The sequence below is a fragment of the Bactrocera latifrons genome, unplaced genomic scaffold (genome assembly GCF_001853355.1).
Source record: "Bactrocera latifrons isolate USDA-ARS-PBARC rearing strain unplaced genomic scaffold, ASM185335v1 scaffold_88, whole genome shotgun sequence".
In the NCBI taxonomy this organism is placed as follows: domain Eukaryota; kingdom Metazoa; phylum Arthropoda; class Insecta; order Diptera; family Tephritidae; genus Bactrocera; species Bactrocera latifrons.
Window position 1 is genome coordinate 824772 of NW_017537578.1, and position 21836 is coordinate 846607.

General features: G+C 38.0%; 1 protein-coding gene across 14 annotated transcripts in view; it reads right to left on the bottom strand.

Annotated features, from left to right (window-relative positions):
• The window catches only part of LOC108977373 (heterogeneous nuclear ribonucleoprotein R), a 127667-nt gene that overhangs the window by 96631 nt on the left and 9200 nt on the right, over positions 1-21836 (bottom strand). The window lies entirely within an intron of this gene.

Genomic DNA, 21836 nt, shown 5'->3' on the forward strand with positions numbered 1-21836 from the left:
AGTCTAAGCGCTCAGCTCTTGCACGCGTGTGTGTGTATGTGTTAAGTATTTGAAATGCATTTTTTCCGCACACACATGCATACATATGTAAATGCATACATACATATGTACATCCATACATATATGGCTAGAAATGTTCCTAAAGTTCATTCACCAGCAACAACAACCTCCGCTAGACTCATCCAGGATATCGCTTGCAGGATATGCTGTCAAAGCGTCCATTGCTGCATTGCTAGAATTGCTATGTTGCGCTACCACGCTCCGTCCACCTTTCGTATTGCAACACAACGCTCGGCAACGCGCATTTTTTCTAGCTTCTTGCGAAACGCCTTGCAGTTACGCATTTGAAAAACTTGTTTTTATTATTATTTTCCGTATTTCTTATACTTCTGCATTTTTTCCAACACATGAAGTTTGCCTCCTTCCACTCGGATCGGCGGCGCGCTCGCCTAGTAGGGGTGAGTTAGTAGTGCAGCCAACGGCCAGCTGCAACGACCGCTGCATCATTTGCCGTTTTGCATTTTGCATTCGCGCTGGTGTTACGCATTTCACCCCTTCGCATCGCACACACACGCGCGCGTTACACCAACTCTCACACATACAGAGCTTACTTCCTTTGGCCGGCATTGTTGGGCTTTTGTTATGGGCAACGGAACGCTGCGTTGCGCCGCGCGGGCATTTTTCGCAATAAATAAATCCAACGTCAGCCCAGTTCCGTATTGTCCGCGCCAGCAAAAACACAAAAGTGAAATCAAATAAACAATGCAAAAAAAACGGCACAATTAAACTAACAACAATGCGTATGCAAAACGCGCACACACACATGCATGCGTGCATATCATTTGTTATCCTTTCTTCATCATCTCTTGCAGCTCGCGGCGTATTGGAAGTCTTCAACGTACTGGCTTTTGTACGCCATTAAGTGCATTATGCTCTTTGGTCGGTTGCAACAACCCCTAAATGCATGCAATTGCAATCGGTTGCAGCAACAATGGCGGAAAATGCATTTCCGCGCGCGCTTTTGTGTCGTGTAGACCAGCGTCCAGGCAGCGCTTTGTTTGTTTTGCCTACTTTATTTAATTTATATTACTTTTTTAATGTGCTTTGCATGTACATGTGTGTGAGTGTGTGTGTTTATAGCCCCTTGTCTGCAATGCATCTACAGAATTGCATCTGCGCGTCACTCGCTTATATCGAGTGTAGGGAAAAAGTTCCCAGCGTGTGCAGCTCGCGATCTTAAGTGAATTTGTTTTGATGAAACCTTCTTGCCATCGTTTGCTTTTTGCCTTTAGCCTTTACTTGCAGCAGGCCGCTTGAATGGCCTACTTTTGCACATAAATCGAAGCTTATATTTGCGCTTATCCCGTAAGCTGTCCTAAGTACACGCTTATGCAATGCAAACAGCTTCGATGTAACTACATATGTCTGCACGTTTATGGAGTTAGTACGAACATCCAAAGGAATATGGTGTACGCAACAACAATAAGGCGTTGCATGCACTGAATTCTTAAAGAGCAAGCTATCAGCCAACACTGAAGAAATATGGAGCTTCGCTTGCAGCTAGCGAAAACCTATGAGTAAAGAGTTTATGAAGATTTAATGTGAACATTGGGATAAAAATATCCATGAGTAGTAAGTTTCTGGAGTCAGCCTATGTGCCTTTTATATTTCGATATTTGGGAACCCTATTATTGCTATCATGCAACTAACAACTTTATCGTAACGAGTGGTTTGACATATGAGCGCTGTTTGAGTTGTTTACAATAACTTAAAATATGCATCTCGACCAAAGTAATAGAATTAAGATGCGAACATTGCGTTTTACAACTTTTGCCATTTTACGACTATCAACAGTGCAACGATGAACTTCGTTCAATTCTTGGTAATGGAATTCCATCAAGGACCAGTATTTATCGATGGTATGGTGAATTCAATCGAGATCGTAGATCACTCCAAGAGGAATTTCGTGAGGACGCAATCAGTTTATGTTCCGGAAACTCTTGATGCTATACGCAAACTGATATTACATGATAGTCATGTGGCAAGCAAAGCGTTGACCGTTTCTTTAGAAAAAATATTAAAAGAGCGTCATGATAACTATCGTGAAATTGAGACAACTATAGAAATTAGTGGGACCAACATTTCATCATTTGCAGAGTCGGTGATGTATATTTCTCCAATAACACACAATACAATAACAGCTTGCGAAAATCAAATCATCAGCTGTTCAAAATGATTCAACCTCTAGACCTAATGATGCTCTTAGGAAATGCACCAAATTGACCTTGCTAATATGTACTAATTGAGTACAGCGTAGTACTTCTTGGTGAGAGCATCAACCAACCAACCTGATTACCTGTTAGGTAAATAGATTGTTTTCTCGTAAGGCCACGAAGAATCCTGTCATCTTACCAACAAAACGCATGGAGCCTGCCAGAAATTTATTGAGACAGCTGATATCAAATTCAGCCTATCCATAAAATTCGTAAAAAGTATTGCGAGAGAGATGAAAGTATATAGATGTATCCACCTCATCTTCTTCATTGCAACTTTTCCAAGTTGCGTGCTCCAAAATCCTTAGCCTCACCGCGTGATTGCCGATGAGACATTGTCGAGTAAGGACGTCCATCATCGCAGTTTAAGGGACATTTTACGTTCTTGGGGGCTTTCGCAACCCCAAAATTGCTAGTTTCTGACGAACGCTTGCTGAGATCGCACGAGGCTCTTATGTACGAAGATAAGGGAACCACCCTTGATTATTCTCATCCTTTATTTTCTTGCAAACTCATCTGTACTCGTATTAAAATCTCCCAAGATTCCCCTATAATCAGGCACCCACAAAAGTTTAATATGGAAGTAGCTAGGTATTATGGCTAGTGAGGTCGTGCACTTGACTAGCTCTGCGGCCATTGTCAGCGAGCTCACGGCCTGTATAGCAAACTCTGCAATTGGAGGTGCATATAGTACTTACCTAAAATAAGCATGAATTTTTTTGGCAGTCACTACTACATTGATCTGACACCCTGATGTAAGATTTGATTGAGATCTCTAGATACAATCTTCCCCTTGGGCTTCGAACCGTCCCTGAAAAAACTCACTACGCTTCTTCTCCAGCGATTACGCGTGTGGGCTTGTTTGTATTCAATAAGTGAGAATGGAAACCACAAGGTTTATAATTTCACTGCAACGCTTCGCATCTGAAGATTGGTAACAAAGTTCGAGTAACTATGTAGTTTTATAGAGCATTGTCAAAGTAATTGAAGGTCGAAAACGCGGAAAGCGAACCGACGTATAGTAGAAGGGAGAGAAGTTGTTTAACTATATCATAGAGCAATGAAAACAATAGTAATTAATTTAACTTCGAAATCCTTGAAGCGAGGTATTAATTCGAATATAAAATTGTATTACCAAAAATGTTTTCGTTTAGGGAGACTTTTTTTATGAAAAATATGAAAAATCATATACAATTATTAATGCCGAATCATATTCGTCGTTGTAATAAAAAAAGGCAATAAACAGACAAAATATGCTTTTAAAAAGTGAAACCGTTTTTGTTTTGCTTTCATTGCAAGCTACGCATAATATTGTTTCCGCTACTGATCCCCGAACATTGATATCGAACTAAAAAGCATAAACCAAGACGCATAGCCTGAGTGTATTGCAATTACAACACCTTGGCCAGGTTCCCTTCAAAGGGATGATAGTTGATCGAGCGATGACCTCATTGCAGAAATTATTACGCTTTTGAGCAACGACCACTTTGATTTATCTACGAGTGCTCGTAAGACTCCTCAACCACTTTTATTTATGCACAGCGCGAAGTTGGAATCAGTGTATGTGTGTATGTGTGCATATAGCTTTTGGACCCCTTCGCTTGCAGCTAGCGAACTGCACTGAGGACAAACGCCGTTGCACATGCAACCACTGAGACGGCTGAAGCAGCAACCAGCAGGTTTAAATCAAATTGTCGTATAATTAAAGGAGCATAACAAGGATACGAGGAGTTGCATATGAAAAACAGAGACTCATTGTGTGTATGCATCTCCAAAAACACGTGTGCACTACTGAGATCTGCAATGATAGAATGAAGTCGATGTGTTGGCAAGGGGTAAAGGAATCGCAGTGAATGCAAATGAGGGTCACAACTCGTCCACATGTGTCTTTAGAGCGTCTTGCGTTTCGGAGACTACCATCCAGGAGTTGCGTTGGTTATTTTTGCTTTCAGCGTTAATTTGATTTTTTTATTTTTTTGTGCATTCTACCTTTCCCGATCGGCATTATGGCTTTGTGTTGTTATTCCTTTTGCATTGTTTGGGAATTAACACAATGCAAATCCCATTTTTTGTTGCTGTTGTTGCTGCTGCTGCTGGTTTCCTCATTCACTGCCTTTCGTTTTGGCGCAGCTCAGCGCAATTGTTTGTGGCGACCGTTTGAGCATAAATTTAAATGCATTCTTTCACTTCCAGCGCTGCAAGACAGCAATAAAAACACGCAATAAAACAGCAATAACAACACGCAAAAATTCAAATTCCATAAAAGCAACAACAACAGCAACAGGCAATGCAATTTTTTGCATGTGGATTTAACTATAAACAACAACAACAATAGCAATAGCAGCAATAAAATGCAAATCAAACATATACACCAGCGACACACATACAAACACACATACGGGTATGTAACTGCAATGTCGTTGGTATTAATAAAGAAAACAGGAAATGGTTGAAATTTAGGCTTTATTCATAAGAAATGATGCGATTGTAATTAATATGCGCAGTTCTAAGAAAGCTTCACTCTCAAATGATTGCAAGAGGACAAGAGAAGGCTTGCATAATTGTATTCTCGTTATTGTAGAATTCATCCTGCAAAAGCGTATGTCCTTTGAAGCAACAATTGATCCAATGCGCCAGAATGCAGTTTCTTTAACTTTAGCCGAATATCAGAGCTAAATACGAAAGGTTGCACCCAGAAATCGTTTTAAAATAAAAAATATAAATATCACACACAATTTTTTGAGATACAACCTTTTACAGGGGAAACGATCAAAAATCCTAGGATTTCAAGGCCGCACCATGCTCTTGCAGAAACCCCCGAGTAATGTAGTGACTGACGCACAGATAATACTGAAATTGTGGAGGGACACTACTTCAGCCTTCTAAATGGCAGTGAAAGCATAACAGGAAGAAATGATAAACTCGATCCCCCAATCGATGACGATGGAGTGGACGTTCCCTTGCCCGACCATGAAGAAGTTCGAATAGAAATTACCCGTCTGAAGGACAACAAAGTGTTGGGGGTCGGTGGTTTGCTGTCCGATCTATTCAATTACGCTGCCGAAGAACTGATAAGGAGCTGGGATTAGCTTTTTTGTAGAATATGGCCAGACGAAAGCATGCCCGACGATTTTAAATGTGATCTGCCCAATACACAAAACGGGACACCCCACAATATGGGCGAACACCATTGATATACCATCAAACAAACAGTCGTCGTATTTGCGGCTTGGCTGATCTGGTTTCAGCCATCATCAACAAACGTTAGTTTCGAAATCTAGCGCAGAATAACTCTTACCAGGTGCTACTTCGGATGAGTAAGTAGTTGAGAAGTAGAAGTAGTAGAAGTAGTCTCCCTCGATGTACAAAAATCAAATTCTACAAGTTACTCATCTTCCCCGTCCTGCTATGCATGAATAATGACAACAACTGATGAGTCGGAGTTACGAGTTTTCGAGAGATAGATTCTGCGAAAGATTTATGGTCTTTTGCGCATTGACAGCGACGAATGGAACGATAGAGACAGCGATAAAACAGCGGCCCAATAGACAAAGGCTGTGTTGGCTAGATCATGTATAGTCCTGATAGAAGAGAATACTCCAGCTTTGAAAGTTTTCGATTAAGTACTCGCCGGTGGAAGCAGAGGAAGAGAAAGACTTAAACTCCATTGGAAACATCAGGTAGAGAAGGACATAACTGCACTTGGCATCTCGATTTGTCGCCAAACAGCGAACAGAAGAAACGACTGGCGTGCTATTGTTAATACGGCTATAACCGAGTAAGCGGAGTGTACGCCACGCAAAGAAGAAGCTCGCGTATATTTAGACAGCCGGACAGACGGATATGACTCTATCGACTCAACTCGACATGCTGGTCATTAAATACATGTACTTTATAGGATCTCTGATGTTTTCTTTTGTATGTTACAGACTTCGTCGAAAATTTAATATACCCTGATCAGGGTATAAAGAGAATTTCATACCAGAGATTACCTCTTATCACACCGGCTATTATCGATACGCTTTTCATATCTAATTTACCTGACGATGGGTGGTACCTCAGGCCACGTGCTACGTGTGTGTTATTATACTATATTCAATAAATAAGATAGAGATACATTTTCAAGAATCAGAGATAAGATAATAGTTTTCTTTTTATATTTATTTGCAATCTATCAATTGACAATCAGCAAATTTTTACACTAAAAAAATAAATAAATAATTTATTTGCTTAAACTTCTTAAAACTACTTAACATCTATATGGAAGATCCAAAATGTGAGTTAAACGCTTAAAAGATAATAGTTAGCGGTAGAAATCATTGGCGCCAGAAAATGAGCGAATATTCAAAAATAAATCCAACCATCAAAGTACTGCTCGAAAAGTGGCTTTCTTATAGAAGTCATATTGTAGTTGTAAGTGTAGTCGTTATGTGAAGAGAATTCTGGTAAGCTTTTTTTCCTTCAAAAGAATATAGAAAGTAATGCAGCTCAGGTATCTACAAATTCTCCAAATTACGTGGAAATAATAAGTTTGTTTCATTGTTTATGTATAAGCTTAATTATGTCTCACATAAAACAAGGCCATCGATTGGATTTTGAAATAAATGCATGAAGTATACATTTTATAGGTAAATAGGTAACTGGGCCTTTAAGAGACCCATTGTCATACCACTGGAGATCCCATCACTCTACTGACTCCTCTTTGAACCACCTCGTGCTCCCGATAAGGTTTATAAGTACGAAAAGTTGTATCTGTGCAATTTCCAAGACGTTATCAATAAACAATGGAGCGATAGTTGCTATTATCTTCCTATATACAATATTCCTTACAATCGCATAGAAGTTGTTTAATAGTCACCTTCTCTTCTATTTCCTGACAGCTTCTACAACAGTTCCCACTGGCGTTCCCAGTCTACTTCATGTCTACCTATTAGACAGTGACATTTTAATACTTCTAACAGAGTTCTTATATCATTCCTTTTAAATTTTAAAAGACGGCAGGCCGCACAATATTCATTTATGCCACGTTTGCTTGCGAGTCAGGACTCGACTCTGTTTATACATATGTATGTTTGTCGATTAAATATCTGCAAATGGCAGAAAACAAAACTAGAAATTGCTTCAAATTTGTTAACAAATGACTGGAAGGCATACATTTTTCACTGCTTAGCTCGTTTCTCAAAAAATACAATACTTTTATTATATTATATTTATCGTCAAATCGAAATCACGTATTTATGAATTTTTCGGAAAACAGAACTTTTCCGCAGAAACTGCAGAGAAATGAAAATATGTTAATTAACACATGAGTATTTGGTGAAATATTTCACATTTTCCAAAATCACAAGTTCGGCGCGGCACAAAAGTCAACACAAATTTTGCGGAATTACTCAAAAATGCATACATAAATCAACAAAATGGAATTTGTTGTCACAAATCATCTCTCTCATTGCATTCCCGTTCACCAGCCGACAGACATTCGAACTGTCGGCGAAATTTGGGGGTATTGCCACCGAAATCGCGCATGAATTGCCAAAGTTCAAAAACCAAAAAATACATGCATGCAAATGCACATATAAACATGCAAACATATATATACATGCATATGTGTATATGGAATAATAAATACATACATACAAAGAAATGAATAAAAGCCAGAAACGTCAACAGTACAAAGCGACGATAAACACCGACAGTTGGAAAAAATACGCCAAAAGCTTCCTTTGGATGATGCGAGAAATTTAGGAAAAAAAAGTAAATATCGAAAGTCGAAGACGAATTCCGCACTCGCGCATACATACTGACAAACAATGCTGGTGCATGGCAGACGAAGTGCAAACAGACACTCACAGACACTCATACAAATGCACATATTTGTGCAAACATAAAAAATGCTAACAAAAATACAATCAAAAATAAATATGCGAAAATAAAACAATTTAACAACAATATGTCTATCTGCCTGTCTCTCTGTGTGTATGTGTGTTTGTATGCTGTGACTGCTACTTAGCTGGCAAACAGGCGCGGTAGACAAATGTGCATAACTGCGCTTATTTGCACATACATACATACATATATATATGTAGCGTACATGTAAATATGTATGTCTATTGGCTGCACAAAAGAGAAAAGATACTTCAAAGAAATCGAGCATAAGAAATCTTCAAAAAGCGAACAAAGCGACCGCAAGCAAGCTAAAGTGCACAAACTATACCCGGCAGAAGACAAGATGAAAGAAGCGTCTATGGGGTGGCGGAGTGACCGAAACGGCAGTCAAGGGAAGCTGGACAACATGTTGAAAGTCAGACATTTGGTTGTCAGCTAAAATTTGTTCGGCTGCTAGGCAATATTGGTCAGTACTTACGAAATTTCGGTCACGACTCATTCCCAATTCAAGAGATCACAACGCATCATCTCGCTAGGGGCTGCAGCACGCGAACCGCAAGCAAAATGAGGAATAACCGAAAGCTGCGATATTATTTTAAATGTCTACTGTCAAGTCTGTAATAACGGACTCTAATTTAAGAGGGGCGCAAAATAATTGCAGCAAACGGCCAGTTGCCAGCAGGGCTGGGAGTTGAGGTCAATGAGAATTTTGGCATACCTTACATACATACATACATAAATGCGAAATAAATATGTATACGTATATATTCACATAGGCATATATATAGACATTTCTTTGATCTTATATGTAAAAAATAAATGGAAATTTAGCATGCTCTTGTGAATTGAACCCATGAACATGCTATTATACTTCGGAATATTCCATTGTTTTTTTTTTTTTAATTTCCAAAGTTTCTACTTTTGCTTCATACATTGTTACCAAATCTACTTCACATTGTGCTAAATATTTTCAAAATTAACATTGAAGAGGCGGTTAACTTTAAATCAGACGAGGCGTATGAGCAATCTACTTACAATTTCTATAAATAAATGACCTTGTAACTATTACAGTTCTTATGTCGAAAGCTATGCCTATCAGATCCGATACTAATTTTTTTAATTTATTAACAAATATTTAAGTATAGCGGAAAGGCTCCAGCAACAATTTTATTGCCGTCTTACAGAAATTTAACAGGGCTCCGCACTCGGATAATCATACGGGTTATCCGTAGATACGAATATGTGATGTCCAATTAATACTCTACAAGGCATTATCCGAATGGAAATGTACATTTATCTAATATACATATAAGGGGTTACGTCCTGTAAAGAATGAGTTCCGCCCGCTTCGCTCCACTTATGGTCAACATAATCGATCTACTGAGCGTACTTTTCGCAACACCATCACCTATCTTTAGGCCCAGCATTCATTATTGGATAATATTCGATCGAACCGTGTTCAAGCATGCAGTGAAGAAAATATTACTTAGTCGATTGGTTATAATAAGTGAAAATGAGGAAGAAATTCGCCATATTTTGAAATTTTTATATAAAAAGTGAAGAATGCCACGCAAGCCACCCATAAAATTTGTAAAGTTTACGGAGACGAAGCTGTGTCAGTTCGTGTAGCACAACAATGGTTCGCCCGGTTCCGTTCTGGAAATTTCGATGTGAAAGATGCAGTTCGCCCTGGTCGACCTATCGTTGAAAAAGTCAATGAAATTATAGAAAAGATTTACCAGGACCGTCACATCAGCAGCCAAGAAACTCTACATTCATCATCAAACGGTTTGAACCATTTGAAAAAGTCTGGCTACAAAAAGAAGCTCTATGTTTAGGTACCACATGAATTGTCTGTGAAAAATTGAATGGAAAGAATTATCATCTGCGATTCTTTGCTGAAACGAAGTGAAATCGACCCATTTCTGAATCGAATGGTAACAGGAGACGAAAAGTGGATCAAATACGACAATGATGTGCGAAAAAGATCATGGTCCAAACGTGATGAAGCTCAAAAAATGGTCGCAAAGCCAGGATTGTCGCCTAGAAAGGTTATGCTGAGTGTTTAGTGGGTAAATCGCGCTTCGATTCAGGCCATGGAGAAGAACATCACGCCTTTCATATGCCAGTTACCAGTGAAAATGCTTGAACGAGTCATTAAAAATGGACTCAACGGATAGACCATCTGCGACTTAGCCGCGGCAACATTTGAAAGAGATAATATGCAAAAAATAAATACCAAAGAATGTTTTTTCGAAAGATAATAAACATTGTCAATTGAATTTGAAGTTTCAGTGTTTTTTCTTAAAAAAACGACCTCTTTCTTTAGGTGTATAAAATGTATAAAAATTAAAATAAAAGGATGAGAAAAGTCACATAACAATTTACTCGAATTCGGAATTTTTGTATTCGGTAACTCGGTTTTCGCATTATTATAAGATAGGTCCGAGAAACATAATAGATTCCCTAATATTCAAAAGGTATCGGGTCAACTACCTTGTGTATACATACACAGTGTATATCATTTAGGTTATAAAGATTTAAATGCATTACAAGTATATAAATTGATTAATAAGACGGCTAACTTTCATACCAAGCTTGATTGCTTTTTCATCAAAAGACTTTCTTCAAAGAAAATACCTGGAAACATCTTTTTTGATGCACAACACTGTAGAGATACTGTGGAGTGCCACTGCTCAGCAACAATGGACCCCAACAAAGGCTTCAAATCAAAACAGAAAAACGAAAATTGAAAAACCAAAAATAAAAGCAATAAAATACAAAAACAAAAACAAAAAAGCTTGCATTAATTCGTTGCATTAGTAGCAGGAGGCGAACAAATGGAGCCGGCTGAATAAGGTGGGGCGCAGAGGCTTATATTATTATGGCGCAAATTGAGCGTTGTATTGCTGCGGCTCAGCGCATACAATTTGAAAGAAATACAGCGAGAGTAACAACAACAAACTGTTGGAAGTTGCTAAAACACAAATTCGCCAAAGCCTAAACAGCGCAATTTTCGTTAAGGGTGAATGACCGGCAGACGAGTCGGTGGCTGCTGGCTGGTGTCTGACGGGTGACGGAATCGACAATGAGCATGGGCATGATAATGACGACGAAGACTAACTGCTTTAGCGCTATTATTGTATGTGTGCAAATGTGTATGCGTGTGTGTGTGTGTGTGAGCATACTTCTTTATTTGCTTTTTTGTTATTGGCATTGTTGGCGGTTGAGGTTGCCGCTGCCGTTTTACACATTCGCCGTCGCTGTGGCTGCGGTCTGTCATGAGCGCGTCTTTCGTTGTCAAGAGCGACGTCATCAGTGCCAATAGCAACAACAAAAAAGCAACACTACTCGCTTGAGCTTACCATTATTCTGCCATTATTACAGTCAGCTTTGCACATACATATGTATATTGTCTCGTGATTTCGAGATACAAAGCATTCTGTAGGCGGATGGACTAGGAAAATGCACATTTGAATTGAATTCAGATTGCCAACCGCCAGACAGTTGCAACACCCAACACGCGTTGCCACAACCAATTTGATATTCAAGTGGCATGCATTGTTGTTGCTGTTGGTGCTGTTGCTATGCATTGCCGAGTGCAGTGCTATTAGCCAGACACCTTCAACTTAGATACACGCTGAATGAAATCACAACACACTCGTGGACTAAATTCCTTGAAGGGCATTGAATTTGCGACAACAGCCGACGAGCAAATAGTCACACAGCCCGACACCGACACCGCCACTGAGTTGGCTGGTGGTGCCACCAATGGATTGTGTGTGCGATTCAGCGACGTCAGCCGACACCAGTCGACACATGGGCTGCATTGAGAGGAAGACTAAAGTCAAGTCGAAGTCTTCAGACACCCACTTCCGGTGAGAGCGGGCGCTGGATGGAGTGTACTAGGCGATATTAGACATCTAGACACAGGCATATCTACATACTTTCTATAAACGTACTGTTATATAACGGTTCGCACATGTGCACACATACCCGCAAACACATTTCTGTTGTCTGGCACATGTCTGGCGCGTTTGGCGTGTCTGGCTCTCCTCCATCCAAGCTCGCACATAGTTAGAAATATTCAAATGCCTATTCTGACTCTGAACCTGTGCGTCAAAGACATACATATGTACATATGTTCCATACTTGCAGAGTACATATATATGTATATGTATGTATACTGCTCATATATACAAGTGTGCTTAGTGTACAAAAATGAAACAAAGAACAGGAAATAACCCAAAACGACACGATTCGAAAGTCGTTCTCTCGAAACCCCGCCACCGTGCCGCATTCTGCCGTCGTGTCTTGTAGCCAATAGAAGAAGAATATGTACAGGTACAAAGCGTTAAATACATTTAGTTGTATTGTCATGGCATCTACTAAGTTCGTGTAGATTTAGGTTGACTGTACATCGATATTGGGAAGCCAACATGGATGGTGTATCATCGCTAATAGCTTTAAAATTACTAAATAGTACAGAATGAAGTTCAAGAGACTGATCTTATTTCGAAACAGAAGGCTCGAAAATGAATCAATCGCAACAGAATCTAGCGAAGGTCAAGATTTTCCAAAAAAGCAAGAGAAAGAAATCATATATAATAAAATAAAGTAATAAGGAATAAAATCTCTAGTAAAAGGTTCACAGAGAACTATTATTTAGCATCTTACTCGATAGTTTAGAATTTCTAAAAAAAAAAATTAAAACTTGGCTTCAAGTACAGTTTAGAGTAAGGAAAGCATTATTCAAATGCTCTTGTTAGAGCAAGAAATTTTGACTGTTCAATACCTTGTGGTACCGATAGACTGAATGCCTTAAAACACTGTTACCCCTCCCCAACCTCTCGAAAAGGCTGATTTCAAAGTTTGGCTGAGTAACGGCAATTTTTCTTCAATTTATTCCTAAGAATTCGGTAGCTGATGCAAATCAGGAACTCAAAAAAGGTAACGTGGGTGCTGTGTTCGAAGTGGCACAACGTACCACGTTTGGTTTCGTCGCTGCAAAGGCGGCGATTTCGATAATAATGGTCGTCCGCGTGAAGCAAAGCCAAAAGTCTTCGAAGCCGGAGAGTTGGAGACATTGGTCGATGAGGTGGTGTCAAATGCAAAGCGAGATTGCTTCAGCATAGGGAGTCACTTCCAAGCCACAACAATGTCAGTCTCGAAATCCAAAGCCACTAAATGCGAAAAGCGGCCTAAATACCTCCTTGGAAATAATGGATACGAGAGAACTTCATCAGCTTCATGCTCAACGTCGCATATAAGGTGCGGTTAAAGCCCACATTCAACGAACTGATTGGACTTTATCAATGTGGTTTCAGGTCTGGAAAATCAATAAATATTCACCGTGCGCCAAATTTTAGAAAATATCCATGAAAAGAGGATCGACACAAACCACCTCTTCGTCGATTTCAAAGCTGCTTTTGACAGCACAAGAAGGAGTTGGTTTTATGCCGCCATGTCTGAATTTGGTATCCCCGCAAAGCTAATGCGGTTGTGAATTGTGGCTTCTCTGAGTCGTGCGATACCAAACGAGGTTTCAGACAAGGCGACTCCCTTTCGTGCGATCTATTCAATCTACTCCTGAAGTAATAATTTGAACTGCAAATCTGATTAGAGACGGTACAATCTTATATAAAAGTGTACAACTACAAGCTACGTCGATGACATCAATATCATTGGCCATAACAACCGCGCCGTTAGTTCTGCTTTCTCCAGAATGGACAAGGAAGCAAAACAAATGGGTCTGGCAGTGTCATCAAACAGACACGTCACTGTTGACAGTCAAAACTTGGAAGTTGTAGATAATTTCGTCTATATTTTATGCAGTATTAACACCAACAACAATGTCAGCCTCGAAATCCAACACAAAACCATTCTTGCCAATAGATGCTACTTCGGACTGAGCAGGCAAATGGAAAGTAAAGTCCGCTCTCGATGAACAAAAGCCCAACTCTATAAGTCACTCATAATCTGCTACACCATATAGCATGACATGGTTAATGACGACATCCGATGAGTCGTCGTTACGAATTTCCGAGAGAAAGGTTCCTTTGCGCATTGGCCACGGCGAATACCGCATTTGTTTAAACAATGAGTTGTACGAAATATACGACGACATTGGCATAGACAGTGGCTACGCTGTCTGGGTCATGTCGCCCGATTGGTTGAAAACATTCCAGCTTTTAGAGTATTCGACGCAGTACCCGTTGAAAAGGCTAGGTGAAGAAGAACCTGGCTACACTTGGTTGGCGATTCCTAACAGCGAAAAGGAAGAACGACTTGAGCGCTGTTGTAAATTCGGCTATAATCTCGTATGCGGTGTCTACGCCAATAAAACAGAAGAAGAATGGGTTTTAAAATGAGGAATATGTAATGGAAATTATTTTCTTTAATATCGAGTATAACAATTACACTTTTATTCTGCATATTTCGATTCTTTGTCATAATCATCGAGTACGATGGAATGCACCATTGAGGTTATGTAATATAATTTCGGTTGAATCAATAAAAGAAATGCTAAATAGTGGAATATTGAGAGAGTTTTTCATATTTACTGCAATGCATTTAAATTTTTACGATAACATATTGGAAAACTTTCAACCAACAAATATTTATTTTTAATTTATATGTTACTTTGTTGTTGTGTATAATTTGTATATAATCGAGTTAACGAAAAGTATTTGCAACTTTAAATTAAATCCAAAAGTTTTCCAGCTTTGAAGACCGTGATTGACATCGGCAAGCATTTTTCATTTACTGCAACAAGCACACATACATACTTACAACCATTTGCAAACACAAATATAGTATATGTACATGTTGATAAGTATGTCTATGTACAACTATAAATTTGTAACGAAAAAATTACTCTTGAGCACGTCAAATAGTTTTACTTTAATTTATTTGAGTGTAGATCTCGCTGTTGTGCCTGTCGTCACATTCGCCAGCACGTGAGTTGGCATGTAAAAGTTCCATTTTCTTTTGCTTCCAAGCCGCTCGATGCTGTTCGTCGCCGTTGCAGCCACATATGAACTATATATTTGTATATATGTATGTATGTACATATATACATACATAAGCTGGCATTTATTGTTGGAGAACAATGAGCGAAAAAATGTTAAAACAAATAACAAACAACAACAATAGTTGTCCCCTTCGTGTTGGAGCACAACAAAAGCCATACCATAATTACTAAAAGCCACAAAGGAATAACAATGGGAGAAACCTGTTTCCTGTCACCTAATTTCCGCTCAAGCAAAGTTTTTTTTCTGTCATCCTTTCGATAGGGCGACGACAAGTAACGATTGTGAAATGTCCTGTACACAAAATATAGAGATGTGCCTATGTTTGTCCATCTATTTCCATATACCATATACTATATGTACGTACAGACTAGCACAGCCAAAAGAGTTTCTATACATAGATATTTATGTTCGCCTTATATACCTAAAATGTATATTGTATGTTTGTTTGTAAATATAAATAATAAATTGCAACTATTGTATAAGAACAAAAGTAGACATAAAAGTCGCAATAAAAAGAAAAAACAGATTTCATTGTTCACTGCTTAATATGTCGATATGTGTATGTGTGTGTGAATATATGTATGTATGCATTTCAAATGTATTTAAAAGTAGATTTGTAAGTATTAAAAAAAAAAACATTTTAATTTTCACAAATCATTAAAATCTTCTGCATCCACTATTAAAACGTAACTCGATCGAGTCTCGAATCCATTTTGTCCCCTTAAACAAAGTAGAATTCTTCAATATTAGCGAAAATTAAGTTAAATTGTAAAATGTCAAATCTAGTATTTATATATATATATATATAATGTACATATTTGACTTCAGATTCATTAGAAAAACGAAGATCAATATATGAACTATATAGGAGCTGGGGTACCCTACCTACACAGTTTTAACTATTATCATGCTACATTCTAAAAAAAATGCCCTGGGTTTCATTAAGGTACCTCATATACAATCAACCATCATATGGAGCAAAGGCACCAGGAAGTTCGAAAATCCTGATATTAGTTGTATGTGGACTAGGTCAAGTTTCCACCCATTTCTATTTATTTTAGGCATAAAGTTTGGAGTACAATATATTTTGGCTTATATATGCGGTATAAAGCCACCATGAAGTTCGAAAATCTTTATATTAAGTAAAAGGTTTTTAATAGCGAGCTACGAAAGTAGAGCGATAGGGAGAACAAACGACACCATATTTTCCCGCCGTGTGCCGAAGTGCCCGTAGTGTCGAGAATATTACTGCCGCTAGCGCATCAATTGAGGAAGACCCAAATCAGTGTCTGAAACGTCGTTCTCAAGCATTGTGCATCTCTGATCGTCGCATGTTCGTGAATTGGGCTGAGCAACAACATAAGATGAACCGAACTTTCATCGAAAAATCATCTTAAGTGATGAGGCTCAATAAGAAAAACATGTGTTATTGGTTTGGCAGCAAATGTCACAATCGACTTATTAAAAACCTAGTCAATTGACCGCTTCGGTCATGCGACTTGACGCTATCTGCTTATTTTCTGTGAGGTTACGTCAAGTCTATTGCCTATGACAACAAGCCAGCGACGATTGATGAACTTCGTACGAATATCAAACGTGAAATTGCAACAGTCACGGATTTATGCTTGAAAACTGTCAGAAATTGGTTTCAGCATCTGGACTTTTGCAAGCGTGCCTGTAATGGTACCAAATGTACTTTTACAGGAATAAAGAATTTCATTGATACCCCAAAACCGTTTTTAGTTTTATTTAAAACTTTTATAGCGCTCTTATTGAAAAACCCGTTATACGGGGGGTTTAGAGAAGTGTTGCCCGATTTAACTCATTTTGGATAACAAGATATACTATTATCAGGGTAGGATTCTATCTGAATTTCTTTTCTATATCCCATACATGGACCGATATTTCCGTTCAAAAGTCAACTATAGATACTGTGGTGTACATATTCTGTAGCTAAGGACTTGAACAGTTTTGGTTTGATTTGGACAGCTTTTTGTCATAAGTTGGCAAATTTGAAAGGAATTATTTTCGCTTATTTGCTTCTATAAAATTTTGTTACATGGGAAGTAGACGAGGATGTAGTCCGATTTCGTACATTTTCGTACTGTGATATAGGAATATGAAAGGAATGCTAAGTACTGAATTTAGTCAAAATCGGTCGGGCGCGTCCCGAGCTATCTGATTTCATCTAAAAGTGGGCGGTGTCACGCCCAATCTTTATCGCGGCTCTTTCTACACTCTGTAGCAAGATGATGCAAGAGTATAAAAATATATATGAACGTCGATCGAATGCCATATAAGAACTTAATTTTCATAGTGAAATTTTTAAGAATATATGCTATACATAATTGGGTCCAAAACTAAAATCAACCGATCGAATGCCGTTAAATTGGGATGAAAACGAAAGTCGATCGAGAATCGAATGCCAATTTGCTGTATTGATTTAATTTTTGAAGATAGTTAAAATACCACATTTTTTAAAAAGGATTTTAAAACGAATCTAGTCTCCTCGAATAAGTATTTGCAAATGTTTTGTTTTTTCACGCGTTTCTTGATTCAATTTTTCTTATTATTAATTTAAATCCAATCTATTTATTTTATAAATTCTGAGCATTGTACTGTTTTTAGTGTTCTCAAACAAAACATATTATTGAATATGTAAATACGTATGTACATATATTACATACATATATTCAAAAACATCAATATTCGGCGAGCCTCTTCAATTACTATTGAGTCGCCTAAATGTTGCAAGTTGTCAACAAGCCAGTTAGTCGTAACCTCTTGCCATTCTGTGTACAACAAAGAACAAGTTGCAAGTTTTTGCAAACCTTCTCACTTTTTACTGTTCCGTATAGGAAATATAAGATATTCCTCCGTATATTTGTATACATAAATACAGACTCAAATTTGTATGGCCGAGAGGGTAAAATTTGAAGCAACGACAGTTGCAAGTTTGAACCCGCTGCATTGCAACAAAAACACTTGCACACATGCAAAGGCAAAAACTAAACTACACTCCAATAATAAAGTATAGAATAACAGGACAAGGAGCAAGGTGCATATATGTGTGAGTGCGTGTGTGTGCCGCAAAAACAGCGCATGGCACAAGTGAACTTTTACGGACCTACGACAATATAAAGGATAACACAACTCATGTGCTTCACTATTTGCGCAAGTGTGAAGATATTTGTGTGTGTGTGTGTGTGTGAGTGTGAGCATGTTGAGCCCGAAGGTTCAGACAACCGGAAAAGTCTACAGTAGCCGAAATGTGAACACCTAACGGAGGCGCATCTGCCATTGTTTGCACACACGAAGCTACATATTAGTGTTTGGCACCCTTTCTTTTATGCCCGAAGCGAACAAGCTCTTGTGCAAAACAATTATGATCCAACACAATAGTTATTTAAATAAAAATTCATATATATGTTCTGCAAGAATAGCGCTGAATGGCACTAACAGCAGCGGCTTAGTGCAGGTCAAAATAATTTTTTTTTTTTTTGTATTTTTTTTTATTAATATCTCGTCTATAGTTTTTATTTAGAACTCTTGTTGCTGAGAGGCTTCTTATCCGTCTTTTGTAAAGCCCGGCGTGCGTAGGGTGGCCCGGTGCTCTATAGCAATGTTTGTAGATTTTTTTCTTCAAAAATTCATTACAATGCCCCTCATTACACGCACGTCGGTCTTATGTCTACATAACCGGCCAATTTTTGTTCGGCGAAGGTCTGTAAACTCGGGAGGATTCCTCTATATTATATGAGTAATATTCTCGGCCGCCACAACAACAACAACTCCAACTACGTTATCGGCCGGATGTAAACGAAGATCTATTATGTTTACGAAGACCCTATTTTCGCGACGACGAGAGAACCGTTTTACATAGACATAAAGTAACCGAGGTAGAAAGCTTCGCAGCATAGTTATAGTAGTATAAATTCCACAGAGTTTCTTAATAAAACGAAGAATCGAATTTAGAAGGCTGTTTGAATATTGAAAACTTCTAATATGTATACTTCTCTGTTTAGCACCCCAAATACCAATACCAGTACATAAATTCATACGGGCGCCCAATTACCGAATATATATTTAAATCTCAACTTGTTCTCTACCCGCTAATCGGCATCAGCAGGTGATATAGCATTAAAATCGAAAAAAAAACACGATCTCTCCCTCATATGGGAATTTTGGAAACCATTCAACAGCAGCTGCTGCAGCTGATTCAGTTACTTAACCTCAATTCGCAGTGGCTAAAACCGCTAATTCAGCGGATTGACGTTGATCATTGTTTTTGTTGTATCCATAGTCATTGTTGTTGTGGCCGTCACAGTCGCGATATGGTCAGAGATTGACATTTGATGATAATGCCAGGAAGTGAAATTTTTAGTGGGGCAACAGTACCCACCAAGCAGTCGACTCCGTCAACAGAGCAGCGAGCGCTAACTACCGCTAAGAGCCACCAAACAACCACAATAATAACATTACCACATAAGCGCTGCCAAGTAATTGACCTGGTTTTTCAAAACTTTTGCACGTATGCATGTGTGTATGTGTATGTTTGTGCGTCGTAAGGGGTATTTTCGCCATTTGTTTTGATGATATTACGAGCAATTTGTTTTTGCTTTATAACTCCTTTAGGTTTTCGTTCCGACTTTGGTGCAGTGCATAAATTTGACGTGATTTAAATAATAGCTCCGCAGGACCAACGATACCGGCACAGTTGACACCCCGGGTACTCGAACCGCACATAAACATACATGCATTTGTATGTACATAGTTAAATGCATGTGCCGGCATTTTTACGTGTAGTCGCAGTGCCTCATCAATTTCGGCGAGCTGGCGTTTTGCCAAAGTCATGGTGCAGCACAGTGTAGAAACAGAGTACAAACATATACTATACATACATATTTATAAAGATGTGTGTATTTGTATTTGTTGTTTGCTATCCGATTTTGAGGACACTTTTCGATGCGATAAATTGTCGCTACTTATGAATGTTGGCGGAGGCGTTTTATTGCAAATTGAACTGGCTTACTGGCAGCCACAGAAACAATACACAGAGGTCCACATGCTATTACAATAACACTTTTGTATGCAAAATTATGTTGTAATGGTGAAAAATACATATAAATAAAATATATTAAGTGTCGTACTGTCACTCGGTTCGATTTATATTAAATAATTTATATATAGTACATATATGTATATTAAAAATTATTAACTTCTTTGGAGGCTTGATTACTTGCAACCTGTTGCAGAGAGTACAATAGATCTTTTGAAGTTGGATATTTCTCCAATAAACAATTTTTAAATCCAAATTGATGTCCAATTTTTTATCAATGTCATATACATAAATAAAAACGCTTTACAACATTTTCCGCAAAACTTTGAAGACAACTATTGACCGGATATACATATGTATGTACATACAAACTTAAAATTATAGCGGGGGCCCTACTCTGTAACTCGATTCGAAAAAAAATTTACTCGAATTCGGATTTTTTATATTCTGTAACTCGATTTTCGCATTTTCAAGCCAATTTTCGAATAAAATATTCGTTAGCTTTTGAGTTGTAGAAAGCAAAAACGAATATTGTACGTATTCAGGCAGAGGGTGGTACAACTTTCGCATAATTATAAAGTAGATCCGAATTTCGAATAGAATACATGTACGAATCGATATACAGAATAGGGCCCCGGGTTTATTGCCCAATTGCTGTTGTTGCGGCAGAAAAAATTTCTGAAGCAACTTTGGGGAAATGCTGCCGAATATTCGGATCAGTCCCGGTTACGTAGACTAGACTCAATGAAACGGAGGTTGCCCCTGTGCTAATTACTAGGTAAGTTGTATTTGAAAATGTGGGATTTTTTAAATAAATTTATTCATTGTACTTACCCTTACCCCTTCAGTAAAACATTGCGACAAATTTGAGCATTTTGTAGTTTAAGTACATATGTATGTATGTATATTTTGTAGAAAGGAAATATACTGTTGATTATAACAATCTGATAAGATTCTGTTACTATATACCAATAAGCGCGTCCTTTCACGAATTCACAACAAAATATACATAACTACTCGCCACATATTTACCTTCAAATTAATAACATTTCTTTATTTCTACTGACTTTTAAACAAGCTGAAATAATGAATAGAAATGCACTTATAAATTCGCAAGCAAATAAATAAAATTTCATTAATTAATGTCAAACAATAACATGAAGAAAGGAGACAATAAACGTCGTAGCAGGCATATTAAAAATAAAAACAAAAGTGAGAGTGAATTTGTTTATATCCTAGGAATAACATATTATACATAAAGGCATAAAACAAGAAGTGATCTGCGATGCAAATATGCAGAGAACGTAAATTTATATATTTCTCTGAAATATGTTTAGAAACATCAATTGTGTTGTTTTCTTTTTTAATATTAATATATGTATGTAGATGTAAATATATATGCTGCATTGCCATTGCTTCCTTTTTAAGATTCAAATTTGGAAAAATAATCAAAATAATTGGGATGTTGACAACATTTTAACACAATTAACGAACACAAACACACAAATGTGCTGATGGCCACTTACTCGCCAACAAAAGCCACCCTGTGTTGATGCCGTTATATTTGCGAAGTGAGAGCGTTGT